We start from the raw sequence: 15,639 nt of genomic DNA, 5'->3' as shown, positions 1-15,639 counted from the left end.
GACACTGTAATAAATCACTTGGGAAACACGGATGACTTTTAATACGGCGCATCCTGACAGTTTCCATACACGTCCGATATTCATCTACAGTTCTTTGTTGAAACTGCTTGAGCTAGGATGGCATTCTCATCCTGCTTTGCTAGTCATTGGAAAGATCCAAGTATGGCCCCAGAGCCCAGACGGCAGGTACAGTATCTTCCAATGTGTACCACAGTCTGCAGTTGGTTGACCCCTACTCCCTCAGCAAATGTCGGAACAGTTTCTTTAATATGCTGAGTGAGGTCCACAGGTGTATACAATCAGTGCACCTAGTGCTCCTTCCCATCTCTTGCTACCATTTCCCTACTACCGTATGTTTGAACCACTATGAGTAATAGACTGATACTCATTTGTGTTTGTCTCTTCTTGACACAGGACGCTACAGGTTTCCCAACAGGTGAAGTGAGTCTCATTGGCTCACCTGCAGTGTCAGTAGAAGACAGCATCCTGATCTTGTTGTTTAGGGTGATGGATATAATATGCTGAGCTCTCCCTGGTTCCTGTCTCCTCTGTACATCTTGCCTAGACCTATCATTGACACGCCACTAATAGTCAACTGTACTAGTAGGGATGGATACGGTACTTCCTGCAGAAGGGACAGCGTCCACGGGAGTATTTGAGGTACCTTTGGTATCTCTGGTCCTCCCAACACATCCATTCGCAGCAGCTTCCAATCTCTTCACAGTAGTTAAGGCGATTTCCAGCTGCTTACAAACAACAACCAGTCGTTCCCCCGCCCAAGAACAGTGAACACAGTGGCACTGCATATTTGACTGGGCAATAAACAAATAACGTTAGACTAAACTTGCTGATCCTCTTTTAATTAATGGGTTTGATATGTTACAAGTATTACCAGTAACCTTTTGGAACTAAAGCGGTTAACAGCCAAAACGAAATGTTTGTTATGACAACAGAAAAATTTGATAAAAGTTTTACTGTTTCGTTGAAATGTTTTCCAGATTATAGCCACTAACAAATTCGACAATAGAGTTAATTTACGGCAATGTAGGCAATATAAATTACTGTTAAAAGAGAAAACTAATGTTACACGATCTGTTACTTACAGTAACTGTAAATCACAAACATAGATTTACTTTGAAACAAGTTACCCAAATCCCTCATAACTTACGACAATTCTCTAAAATATACCTTTCTCATATAAATATGTAACTCACATAAACGTGTAATGAAATTGGGGAACTGTTGATTTTGAGCGAAGATATTCTGAGAAAAATTTTATGAAAGGCACATGTTAAGTTTGCAATACTGATGATACAATACCACAAAATATATCACATTTCTAAAATTCAAAGGATAAGCTTACAATCGGCGAATTGATATACACACAATATATGACGACATCAACACGAGGTTTGATAAAATCAGCACGGAAAACACATTTAAATTTTACATAAAGTTCTTGGGCTCACGTTTTCTAAAGGAAAGATTTTATCTGACGCGCATGATCTTACCTGGAGCCAGCAGAAATACTAGAAGCGGCTTATATGCCTAAATACCCACAAATAAAGATGGAAATTCCGTGGGCTTTGCATGGAGCTGATTTTGTGTCCTCTTTTACAGTGCTGTGCCGAAGATGAACACTGCAACGTCAGTTTATCACATAAAACAACATGAAATGTGGAACAGAATAAACGCACTTTTGCTGGGGGTGAATAATTCTTAGTGTACCGGTAGCAAATACAGTGTACTGAACATGTGAACCATATTATTGGCACTGAAATATGTAATGATATTTCATCATCTCTTTCATTGTATTTTTGTTATTTATTTATTGAGATTTTCCTCTATACAAAGGTTTTTTCCGACATAACAAATACCCGGAAATTATTACATTTGTTAAATAAGATCTTAATTTATCTCCTCAGGAATGCCCTACAGGTGTTTCGATCTTGTATATTTTTTTCCTCTGCGCCAAGTCGTACATTTTAAAGTCAGGCCGTCATTGGGTGACCTCTTCTCTTCTTTCTCTCCGGTTCCCATTCCAGGATCATTTTCGATATTCTGGCTTCCTCCATTCTTCTTACATGTCCGAACTATTGTAACTTCCTTCTATCCATTGCGTTATCTATTATTTCTCTTACTTCGATTCTCGTTATTATTTGGTCGTTTCTTATTTCTTCCTTTTTATAAACTCTTGCTGATATTCTCCTGGAGTCCATTTCTACTGGTTGCAATTTTTTAATTTTTCAGACTGGTAGTCCAAGTCTCCGTTCTATACATAACTATGCTGTCTACTGTCTGTTTATATATGATTCTTTTGGTTCGGTTTATTACATTTCTACTCCATAAGACTGAGCCGAGCAGCAAAATGACCTTTCTTCACTGCTCATTCTTCTATTAATTTGTATCTCTGATTCCCCCCCCCCCTGCCCCCCACCCAGCGATAAAATAGATCCCAAATAAAAGAAACTACTGACCTTTTTAATTTTCTTTCCCTCTATTTTTAAGTCATCTGGATCATTTGTGAGGTATTCTATTTTCTGGTAATTAAACTTCAGTCCCAGGCTTGTGTAATCCATTGCTAACTGGTTACATAGCTATATAATTCGTGTCCTCTACAGCTTGTGCTATAACCACTTGACTTATCAGCAAATAGTAGGAAATAAAATCCGTCTTTAATTTCTAGCCCCATTCCATTGCATTTACGAGACCATGTCTTAAGACCCATGTCTATATGTTGTTGTTGTTGTTGTTGCGGTCTTCAGTCCTGAGACTGGTTTGATGCAGCTCTCCATGCTACTCTATCCTGTGCAAGCTTCTTCATCTCCCAGTACCTACTACAACCTACATCCTTCTGAATCTGCTTAGTGTATTCATCTCTTGGTCTCCCTCTACGATTTTTACCCTCCACGCTGCCCTCCAATGCTAAATTTGTGATCCCTTGATGCCTCAAAACGTGTCCTACCAACCGATCCCTTCTTCTAGTCAAGTTGTGCCACAAACTTCTCTTCTCCCCAATCCTATTCAATACCTCCTCATTAGTTACGTGATCTACCCACCTTATCTTCAGCATTCTTCTGTAGCACCACATTTCGAAAGCTTCTATTCTCTTCTTGTCCAAACTAGTTATCGTCCATGTTTCACTTCCATACATGGCTACACTCCATACAAATACTTTCAGAAACGACTTCCTGACACTTAAATCTATACTCGATGTTAACAAATTTCTCTTCTTCAGAAACGATTTCCTTGCCATTGCCAGTCTACATTTTATATCCTCTCTACTTCGACCATCATCAGTTATTTTACTCCCTAAATAGCAAAACTCCTTTACTACTTTAAGTGTCTCATTTCCTAATCTAATTCCCTCAGCATCACCCGATGTCTATATAGATTTAAAAAAATGTAGATGACTTGGGGCAATGCATTTAAATTTTAATACGAGTCATAGGATCGATAAACAGTAAAAGTCTTCAGTTGTATTTAGAGATGAAGACGATGGAATGGGACAAATAGTCACAATTCTACGGCTAATAATATACAGGTCACTGACATTATGCCACTTGCTTTTATCGTAAAAGCAAACAGATACTCGCTTTATTTCATAAATTCCAACTGGACCGTTAAATCAAGCGTAGAAATGGCTCTGAGCACTATGCGACTTAACTTCTGAGGTCATCAGTCGCCTAGAACTTAGAACTAATTAAACCTAACCAACCTAAGGACAGCACACACATCCATGCCCGAGGCAGGATTCGAACCTGCGACCGTAGCGATCGCTCGGCTCCAGACTGTAGCGCCTAGAACCGCACGGCCACTCCGGCCGGCTCAAGCGTAGAGGAAGAAGGAATAGCTCTCTACTTCTTTGTGAATTTGGGATACCAACAGCGAAATTGTCAGCGCCTCGCTAAAATCTTTATAGAATGAAAGCAGTTTCTTTCTTCTTTTTCTTGCCATTGTCACTCCATGGTGTCACAAAAGTCTGTAGATATCTGCATCTTAATGTTATGATGTAAGATGAGAACAAGGAGATTAAAATATAGTTAGACACCCGCAGACTAGCCATTATACCGAAAAAGTGAAGCCTGCCTCGGCCATATTGATAGTGGAGTGTTCGTATCACTGTTCTGCTCTTCAGTTTCACTTAAAACGAGAGTAAACCGTTCGGTTCTTTTTCCGCAACGTACACTATTCTCTACGGGTGAGAACTGGCGTTAAAAATTAAGATTTCAACTCTGTGATGATGGGTATTCATCCATGAAATTATATTGTTCCAAAGTACGTTGTCAGAAGATATCGTCAATTTAGTTCATTAACCCTAAAAGGATAGCCTTAATAAGGGCTTTAACAGAGAAACAGACTTCTAAGACTCACCAAGTTAGCAGACAGACTTCAACCAATGTCTGCTCAGCATGGTTAGTGCCATCTCCTAACCTCCGTGGTTGAGATGGAGCGATTAATATCGGCAACAATTTGTTGATACTCTTCTGTGTTTCTGTAAGTGATGTACCTTGCAAATTTACAATGTATACCCACAACAAGGGACTGCGTCTGACTGACTTAAATATGGTGTTATGGAACACCTCTTCAAGAAGGGTGAAAAAATGGAACTTACAAATTATGGGCCAATATCTCTTCTGACTGCTGTTTCGAACATAACAGAAAATTTCATATACACAAGAAGTTTGGAACATCTATATAGATTTAATATTCTCAGCAAAAGACAGTTAGGTTTCCAAAAGGATATGTTTCCTGAACAAGCAATCTACCAGTAAAACTAGCTGAGTACACAGCATTCCTTGGGAATGTATTTTCTCCAACACTATTAGGCCATCTGCTGCTTCGCGCTTCTCTCTGTCCATTTCCTCCTACCCCATATTGTGTCCATCTCCTCTTTCCCACCTCTCTCTCTGCAATCCTCTTCCTCCTCCACCTCTTCCTCCTGTTGTTTCTGTGTTATCACTCCACCCCAATAGGAGGTTGCTGCCTCTTGCCCCCCCCCCCCTATCCCCCCCCCTCCCCTCCACCTGACCTCAAAGTATTTCCTTCTAGATAGCAAGTAATATGTGTAGCAGCTCTGGGTGAAATCGATCCAGTAGTTGGGGATAAGATGTGGATCATACATCCAATTTAATTATATGTGTGGATTCCAGAGTCCCTACATGACAAAATTGTGACAGTAAGATTATTTTGTGATATATCAAAAACCTCTGACACTGTGAACCATCAAATACTATTACAGAAAGCTAGCATTTTAAGACTATGTGGTGTATCAAATAAGTGACTATGGTCATACTTCAAAGACAGGAAGCAGAATGCAGTACTAAACAGTAAAGACAGTACAAGAATCATTATTGATCCTTTAAGTTTCTTCTCATTCGTAAACGACTTACCACAATGTATTTGGTTGATGCATAAGTTCATTGCGTTTTTCCAGACGTCTAATAAACAGAAGAGATACACGTAACAGAGACTTTAATTATCAATAATATGTTCTCCATCACTGTTTACAATAGTCTGTCAACGCTGAGGTAACTACGATTCCGCGACTGTGGAAATCACATGATTTTGAGGCGAAGAACTCGTCGAGTCATGTTTCGAGTGTATTTTCAATAGGAAGTTTGTTGACGGTTGTTCGAAAGAAAGTGGAAAATGTGAAAATTTGGGGGCGCAAGATCAGGTGAATAAGGTCGATGAGAAATGAATTCCTAATCCAAGTCCTGAATAAAGTTTTTTGTCAGCCTATCAAAATACAGGCGGGCGTTATCGTGGAGTAGCCTCACTTCACGGAGTCTTCCTGGTCTTGTTCCTGGACTGCGTCTGCAAGACGTCTGAGTTGTTGACAATTAACGTCAGCAGTGATGGTTACGCCTCAGGGAAGCAATTCGTAGCACACCATACCGTCGCTGGTCCACCAGATGCATAACATTATCTTTTTTGTTTAAAAGTGAACGTGATCAGTCTCTACCGCTTGAAACTTCTTTTTTAATGAAGTTAGCGGTTTTGATCTTTTTTAGTCCATCTTCAGACCTCTTACCATGATGGTGGACTCAACTGCTCGCTTGAGGAGTTAGCGTTCTTGGAGTCGTAGCGCCTGCTCTGTTCACAGCCACCGCCTGCCAGTACGGTTTGAAGTCTGAAGATAGTCTAAAACAGATCAAAACCGGTAACTTCATAAAAAAAGGAGTTTCAAGTGGTAGAGACTGTTCATGTTCATTTTTACGTAATAAAAAACGCTATACTGCAAGAGGAACGTTCTCAAAAATTACTAATTATCTTCTGTGGATGCGCGCAGGTCTTTGTACGGGGTGATGCTGCTTTGTTTTGGCTTAGCAGTTCCTTTCTTTGCCTTTTGTTGGCATAGAGACTCTACCTCTCGTCACCAGCAATGGTATAGCATGAGAGTGGCCCATGCTGTTCACAAGCCAATTAATGACGAGCAAGCAGAGATGCTCGTATGGTTACTTGCAGATTTTTGTGGGTTTTGTCTTAAATCATGCGTTACCCATACATATGATTTTTGAACCTTCCACATTTCAAGTAAATGTCACACGACGATGGCATGAGCACAGTTAACAGCATTTGCTAGTTCTCGAGTGCAATGACGAGGATCGTCGTGGATTAATGCGTTCAAACGCTCTTCATCAAACCCCAAAGGTCTCCCTGAAGTGGAGAGCCACTAACGTCAAAACGATCCTCCTTAAAACGAGAAATTCATTTTATTGCTATGCTCTGTCCAAAGGTATTATCTCCATACATGGCGCAAATGTTTCTGACTGCCTCCGCTGCTGTCATCCTCTACTGAAATCAGAGATAAGAAAATGTCGGAAATGTTCCGATTTCTCCACCTGGAATTTCGTTTTCTAGCGACCACATCTCCACTCACTACCCCAAGTGACAAAATTACAATACGTAAACTCAAATAGCAGCAGTGAACTAAAAATAAAAAGTGACAGTCGATAAATAAACCCATAGCAACCAGAATATCAACATGCAAACCAAAAACGCTGCGAATGTATGCACCAACCCAATACAAGGCTACAGTGTAATTTTACCATTTTGCTGACGACATCTACAATATCATTCATGGCTGTATATATGAAAATGTTTAAGGACCTATTGAAAATATTGTCATTGACTTAGTAAAATGGCTTAGAGTCAATGGACGGCCATTAAGCTTTATTGACTGCAGAGTAAAGTGGACTCATATAATAAATGTTCAGCTAATAGATTTTTGCCTTGTATCTTATATCTGAAAGTGGGAACTTAAACATTATGATGGCTGTCTACTATGGATACTTCCATTTTCTAACGACGTATGGAATTATTTTTTTGGGAAACTAATCATTAGTGAAGAAAATATTCTTGGCCCATCAACTTTTGTTATAAGAATAATGAGTGGTGTAGACTCTAGAAACCTTTATCAGAAACCAAGAAATCTTCATACAACTTCCCAACATATATACAGAGCGGCCCAAAAAAATGTATCCACTGCTTAAAAGTCCATAACTGGCAAACTAATTGACGAAGTTGTCTCATCTTTTGTAGTGTAATAGTTTGTAGTTCCAGCAATCGCCACACAAGCGTTGCATTGCGTTGTTTTGTTTTGTCAGCTGACAGTCGCCAGGTAGTGTTTTGTTCTTAGTTGCACCTAGTTACTCGAGTAAACATGGCTGGCGCAAGGCTTACATTCGATGAAAGGAAGTCAGTTTTGAAGTGGTATTTTAAGTACGAAAACATTAATGAGGTTCAACAGCAATGGCAAAGTGGTATCAAACAGAGCCACCGACACGTTTAACGATTCGTCGCATTCGTGACAAATTTGAAGCCGAAGGCTGTGTTAAAGATTTACACAAACAACGACTGGACGACCCATAACAGTAATAAGTCCAGCTAACTCCCGTCGTGTGTTACAAAAATTCACTCACTCACCACAGAAGTCTGTGAGACAGTGTGCCCGTGAAAGTGGAGTGAGTCGCTCAAAGTGTTCGGCGAATTTTGAAGACAGCAAAGTGCTACATCCCACAATTGCTACACGCAATGAACGAGGACGACCCAGATCGTAGAATGGAGTACTGCGAGTGGTTTACTAACATGGTGCGCAACGATGAAGAGTTTGCAGAGATGATTGTGTGGTCTGATGAGGCACAGTTCAAACTCAATGGTACAGTAAATCGCCACAATTGCATCTACTGGGCCGCCGAAAATCCGAAAGTCCATGTAAGCAAAGCCGTGAATTTGCCAGGAGTAAATGTGTGGTGTGGGTTGTCTTACCGGGGCTTGATTGGGCCATTCTTTTTTGACGGCACAGTTACCGGTGAGGTGTACCTTCAGAAGCTTCAGACATCCATTTTACCTACCATCCGAGGCTTGTATGGAGACGGAAGAGTTTACTTTCAACAAGATGGTGCCCCAGCCCACTACCAAAATCGTGTTAGGGCGTATCTTCACGAAAATCTACCAGGAAGATGGATAGGCCGTAGAGGTGCTGTGGAGTATCTACCACGTTCCCCAAACCTAACTCGTCTGAACTTTTACCTGTGGGGAACATTAAAGGACGTCGTTTATCAAAAAATGTTCAAATGTGTGTGAAATCTTACGGGGCGTAAGTGCTAAGGTCATCAGTCCCAAAGCTTACACACTACTTAACCTAAATTATCCTAAGGACAAACACACACACCCATGCCCGAGGGAGGACTCGAACCTCCGCCGGGATTAGCCGCACAGATTGTCGTTCATAGACAAAAGCCACGCACATTGAATGAACTTCGAGAATCCATCGTACATTCATGTGCAAATATCCAACTGAACACGTTGTAGTCAGTAGTTCGTGCTTCAGTTCGGCTTCATCGTTTGTGTGTGGATGTTAATGGTGACCATTTCGTACACCTACAGTAATATCTTTAAGTTGGACTTTAAGCTACACTCCGTCAATTAGTTTGCAAGTTATGGACTTTTAAACAGTAGATACATTTTTTTTTACCCCTCTGTATATAGCTTTGCTTCCGCCGTTTTGCAATAGACGGCAGTAGCGGCAAGTGGGTTTCAGGTGGTTGGTCATAGGTGTAATACAATAAGCTTAGGTATCTGTTAGCATAATGCCATACAAATATTAGTCGATTTGTGATTGCATTATAAGGTTATTCTCGATTAAGTGCGTCAACTTACGTACCCATTTCTAGCCATTTGCGTGAAGTTTTAATTTTCTTCTTTAACATGAAGAAATCTGCGGCTGAGGCTCTTAAAATGCTGGGTAAGACCAATGGTGAGGGAACTATTAGTGGAAGATCGCGCAGAGAATGTTTTCAACACCTTCGGAACAGTGATTTTGATGTCGAAGAACGGCATGGCGGTGGAAGACAGAACGTTTTCGTAGCTCCTGAAACAGACGAAGACAGTCATATGACATCATTATTGAAAGCAGTTGATGCCTTCGAGCTCAGCACTGAAACAGAAACGGCCTCAATACAGCGATAGACACGTAAAGGTAATTTTGCAGTAGGTTAGTGCTCGACCGCATGTCGCAAAACCCGTAAAAATATACATGGAAACGTTGAAATGGGAAGTCCTATCCCTCCCGCCGTGTTCTCGATACTTTGCTCTCTCTGACTACCACCTTCTTCGATCAGTGGCATACAGTGTGGCTGACCAGCACTTCCGGTCATGTGAACAAGTGCAAAATTGAATAGATTCATGGATCCCCACAAAAGACGCCCAGTTCTTCCGCCACGGGATTTGTATGCTATCCGAAAGATGGGAGAATGTAATGGCCAGCGATGGGCAATGCTATGAACCATAAATGTTTTGTACGTTTTTCACAACAGAGCCCAGAAATTAGAAAAGAAACGGTGGAAGCAAAGTTGTAGACCTAGTTTATATCTGTTGCATGGGGGCTTAATTATTTGTTTTGAAAATCATTTTTATTTTTCGTAGCTGTATGTCCGATTACGCAAGTCTCGTAAACGGTTAGCCCTGACTAATATTATTACGCAATCTGACTGCATAGAACAACAACAAAGAATGAAATGACAATTTTCTGTTAACACAATTAATTAATTAAGTCCCCAGCAACTATAAAACCTACGAAACCAAAGCACAAGTGTAATTGTTCTGTGTGTGGGAGTGTGACTCAATGTACACATCTGGCACGGTTCTTCTTCAACAAGACAAGAAATTTTAAATAACATTTATACTGAAATAATTAAAAAAATAGAAATACTATAATTGCGCAAGAAACCCAGAATTACACTCTAATACAAGAACACACGCCAGATGCTTTGTTGACTGAACCTGTAATGACGAATTATTCAGGACACTGAAATAATGAGAGAGAAAAGAAAAAAAATTTTTTTTTACCTTTGTTTATATTGATGAAAAGCACTCTAGACATTACAATCTCTCCATACCGACTCGCTACTATCACATCTCAACAAGAACTTTTCAGTATCACATCTCAACAAGAACTTTTCAGTATCACATCTCAGCAAGCACTCTTCCCTACGACATCTCAGCAACCACTTTCTGCTACGAGTTCTTAACAAGCACTAACTACTACGAGTCCTCGACAGGCACTGCCAGTGGAGGCGGCTAAATAATACTCTTTGGCGCAATCTCTGGCGCTGTGGCTTAGTGTAGCCACCTTTCATATGCCCCTCCTCCACGGGACAGAATTTGATGGTATTTTTGCGAGCATTGGTGGTGAAAATACCACCAAATTCGTCCACAAAAATACAGACAAAAATAAAAGATAATATTAATACCTAAATATCACATAATTAGATAAAATTTTTGGCTTTGCACTGACCTTTCAATAACCTACTATATAAAATACAGTAAGCAATACAAATTCTTTTCATACATGTGACTTTACATAATAGTTCACACAATACACAAAAAATCAGTTTATACAAATGTTCACATAAAATGCTTTCAATGATTAGTTCCAGTAGTAGCACCCAGCGATGGTCAACAGGTGCAAACACCAACAAGTGACATCATTTAATAAAAGCAGTTTCATCAGTGGCACCCAGCAATGTTGAACAGGTGCAGACACCAACAAGTGACTTCATTTCAGTAGAAGCAGTTCCATCTGTGGCACCCAGCAATGTTGAACAGGTGCAAACACCAACAAGTGACTTCATTTCAGTAGAAGCAGTTCCATCTGTGGCACCCAGCAATGTTGAACAGGTGCAAACACCAACAAGTGACATCATTTCAGTAGAAGCAGTCCATCAGTGGCACCCAGTAGTGTTGAGCAGGTACACACAGCAACAAGTCACATTATTTCAGTAAAAAAAAAAAACAGTCCATCAGTGGCACCCAGTAATGTTGAGCAGGTACACACAGCAACAAGTGACATTATTTCAGTAGAAGCAGTTCACCAGTGGCACCCAGTAAAGTTGAGCAGGTACACACAGCAACAAGTCACATTACTTCAGTAAAAAGCAGTCCATCAGTGGCACCCAGCAATGTTGAGCAGGTGCAGACAGCAACAAGTGACATTATTTCAGTAGAAGCAGTTCCATCTGTGGCACCCAGTAATGTTGAACAGGTGCAGACACCAACAAGTGACATCATTTCAGTAGAAGCAGTCCATCAGTGGCCCCCAGCAATGTTGAGCAGGTGCAGACAGCAACAAGTGACATTATTTCAGTAGAAGCAGTTCATCAGTGGCACCTAGTAATGTTGAACAGGTGCAGACACCAACAAGTGACATTATGTCAGTAGAAGCAGTTCCAATAGTGACACCCAGCATTGTTGAACAGGTGCAGACACCAACAAGTGACATTATCTCAGTAGAAGCAGTCCATCAGTGGCACCCAATAATGTTGAACAGGTGCAGACACCAACAAGTGACATTATTTCAGTAGAAGCAGTCCATCAGTGGCACCCAGCAATGTTGAGCAGGTGCAGACAGCAACAAGTGACATTATTTCAGTAGAAGCAGTTCCATCTGTGGCACCCAGCAATGTTGAAGAGGTACACACAGCAACAAGTCACATTTCTCAGTAGAAGCAGTTCCATTAGTGACACCCAGCATTGTTGAACAGGTGCAGACACCAACAAGTGACATTATTTCAGTAGAATCAGTCCATTAGTGGCACCTAGCAATGTTGAACAGGTGCAGACAGCAGTCCATAATATTCACTATCACTAATCACACTGTTCATCAGCAGAAATTAAACATGTCCTAGTGGCACCAATCATGTAGAAAAAGTACAAGTAACAGTCCATAATATTCACTATCACTGATCACACTGCTCATCAGAGTTTATAAGCACAAATTAAACATGTCCTAGTGGCACCAATCATGTAGAAAAAGTATAAGTAACAGTCCATAATATTCACTATCCTAATCACACAGTTCATCAGCAGAAATTAATCATTTCTAAGTGGCACCCATTATGTTGAAAAAGTGCAGGTAACAGTCCATAATATTCACTATCACTAATCAGACAGTTCAGGCATGAACAATAGTTTGAATGCACATACAAATGCTTTTACACTAAACATACAAATCATAACAAACACTCAAATGATGTCAGATAATTGTCATATTAACTATTACAAATACTCAAATATCAGTAAACCTATAATATTTATGGGTGTCAGTGCAAGCCACAACAAACAAATAAAATAATATTTAGGAGATAGGTGGGTAGGATTAGGAAAGGAAAACACACAAAACACACTCACTCATCTTTCATCCACATTAAGTACTACTGTGTAATTGAATAGTGTTAACTGTGTAAATGCAATTCTGTCAAAATTTGATGTTCATCTTGTGTATCAAGTAGTAGTGGCAGCAATGTATAACAGTCAATAATAGTTAGTCAACGTCATAGTCATCATGTCAAGACCAATGTTTGCCAAGCCAAATCAAATGTACTGTTGCTGAACAACTGTCAGTGAGCCAAGATATGCAATTACTTCCTCTCTCCAAAAAAATACTGCTTAGTGATTTAACAAAGTGTGTGTAGACAATCTTCCTTCTACTTGAGTGTTCTAGTCTGCTATCTTCATCCTCCTTGTTCCATATAGACCAACAAAAAAAAAATATGCTCCTCACTTACTTTACTTCTTATACACCAAAACTCCAATAATCATAGCATTTACCTTACCTCTTGTCCACCAAAACTCCAATAATCATCAACTTCATATAATCTCAATACCTCAATAATACCTCTTCAATACGTCGATGCATATAAACCTTATTACCAATATCATTTCACTTCCATAACAACTCTTTCCTCTAGTTAGTCTCCTCGAACAAGTACAGATAAAATCCTAATGCAAACCTCATCATCCCATACAATCCGAAGACACACTGTCAACACACAACCTCTGTGTAATCCATCTGACCCAAATCTTCTACTCATTATGAATTATAAACAAAAGAAATGCATACATGACCTCTAACAGACTTCGTTCGAATAACTCTCAGTAATTAAGTACGATTACGGAGTGTGAATGATCATAATATTTCAGAGTGTGTACACCACTTCAAGAATTATGGCAAACAGAAGCAAACATGTGGAGTATTTCTTGTGTCAAGTGTCACTTCCTATTTCAATTGCTCACGAAAAATGCAGTGTAATAACTGCCAATGGTCTAAACCTAGTTTTGGTATGTCATGTCGTTAGCTTCCTTCCTATTAGCATACATTTATACAGCTTTCATAAAACCTCCAGCTCATGTGACTTCTATGAAGTTTCTTGTGCTAATGTCGTTTATGTCGAATTATAGCAGTTCATTTTCCGATCTTAAAAATATAAGGCACTGAGCGTAAGCAAAACATGCAATAGCGAGTAAATATACCAGTAGTGAACAGAATGTCAACAAGTGGATGCAGCACAATTCTTACAATGAGGCTCTGCCAAGTGAACAATCTGTAACCTATACCATAGTGTAACCTAAACTCTATGTTCGTACACTGTACATCAGCATTGCTATATACCAAATTAAAGAGTAGTTGTGACGACAAACAGAAATGTATAAATATGCAATCCATACGCATAGCAGTAAACATATATCTTACGTAATAAAAAGGTCATTAGCATCATATCAGCATAAGCAAATAAATGTTCATATGTCATCTTAATAAGTAAACATGAAGGCGCAAGCAGATAAATCACAAAGTATAACTTACATACATATCAGCACAACTAATCAGGTGACAATTATAATTTAAATAAATAAGCACAGCAGGCACATAATTAAAAAATATGACATCAGTGAAAAAGCAGTGCAGCCAAGCGATGCATAATATACACAAGTTACAACCCAGTTCATTAATAATCATTGTCAAAATCAGTTAACGTACGCAAGCACGTCGCTTCACAAGTAAATTCATAGAACATGAAATTAGCACAAAGTATGAATCACGTAATCGCGAGCAGCAAACTACGTCTAAAGTACGTACCTAAGTGGAAATATGTTACCTGAAAAAATAAACTCAATTAATAGTTACCTTTTTAGTTTATTAGTTTCTTCTTGGAAATTACATTCTTTCTGAAATTTTCTCGATAGCAAGTCCTCTTAACGTCGGAGACACACAGAATTTACCTGAAGTTCTTAAATATTTTATACAACCGTATCCTGAAAAATACTGAACGTTAATAACATAATTCATCAAGTCACTATAGCTTTATACTGAATTTAATCGGAGAAATTAGACTGTGTATTTGTTTACGGCTGTCAGTGCATTCGCACTGAGCGCTCGATCAGCTGTAGGCGCGTGACGTAGGAAGCGATTGTTTGCGGTCAACGACTGCCCTGTGCGGCGCGCAGACTTGACTGTTGCTTTGAGTATGTGCCGCCGCCAAAACACAGCGCGGTATCCTTGTATTCTCTGCATGTTTACGTAAACTGTTGGTTTCTCGAAAGTATGTCATTCCACAAAAATTTTAACGTTTGATATATGATGTATTCCCTTAGAGCGTCGTGATTTAAGAGTTTTTACTTCAACAGTGTTATCATGAATAATTTTGCGAATTCTATATGGACCGTTATAAAGCAGAAAAAATTTGCGGCACAAGCCTTTTCCTTTGTGCGACAAACGGTGAGACTTAATTAACACTTTTTGACCAACTGACAAGATTTTTAAACGACCAGGACGCTTAGCTGATTTCTCTCTTCTAGCAGCCACAGATGCAATATTTTGCAGAGCCATGTTCACAACTTCAGAATGCCGCAGTTTCCGTGAAGGCGGAAAAGGAACGATTTTAGATATGCGATTTGTCGGTGCTTTGTTTTTTAATATCAGTATAGGCGGTAAAGAAGTTGAATCATTAGGAAGTTCATTCAGAATGTTTTGAAAAATATGAAGATACTGATCCCAAGTTCTGTGATTCTGATGACAATAAAGTCGATACAATTTATTGATTTCCTTCATCCATCTCTCTGAAGCGTTAGATTGAGGGTGAAAAAGTGAAATGAAGATTGGTTTTGGTTTAATTTTACGACGCCGTAGAGTACGAAGCCAAATTTTAGAGCGAAACTGTGATCCATTATCTGATATAACCTTATCAACATTACCCACTTCTTTAAGAAAATGTTTGATGAAAGCATTAGATACTGAACGAGCTGTTGCTTTTCGTAACGGTGTAAAACACACATATTTTGATGTCGATTCCACTG

This window comes from Schistocerca piceifrons, chromosome 2 (genome assembly GCF_021461385.2).
Source record: "Schistocerca piceifrons isolate TAMUIC-IGC-003096 chromosome 2, iqSchPice1.1, whole genome shotgun sequence".
Lineage (NCBI taxonomy): Eukaryota > Metazoa > Arthropoda > Insecta > Orthoptera > Acrididae > Schistocerca > Schistocerca piceifrons.
This window is presented reverse-complemented; position numbering follows the sequence as displayed.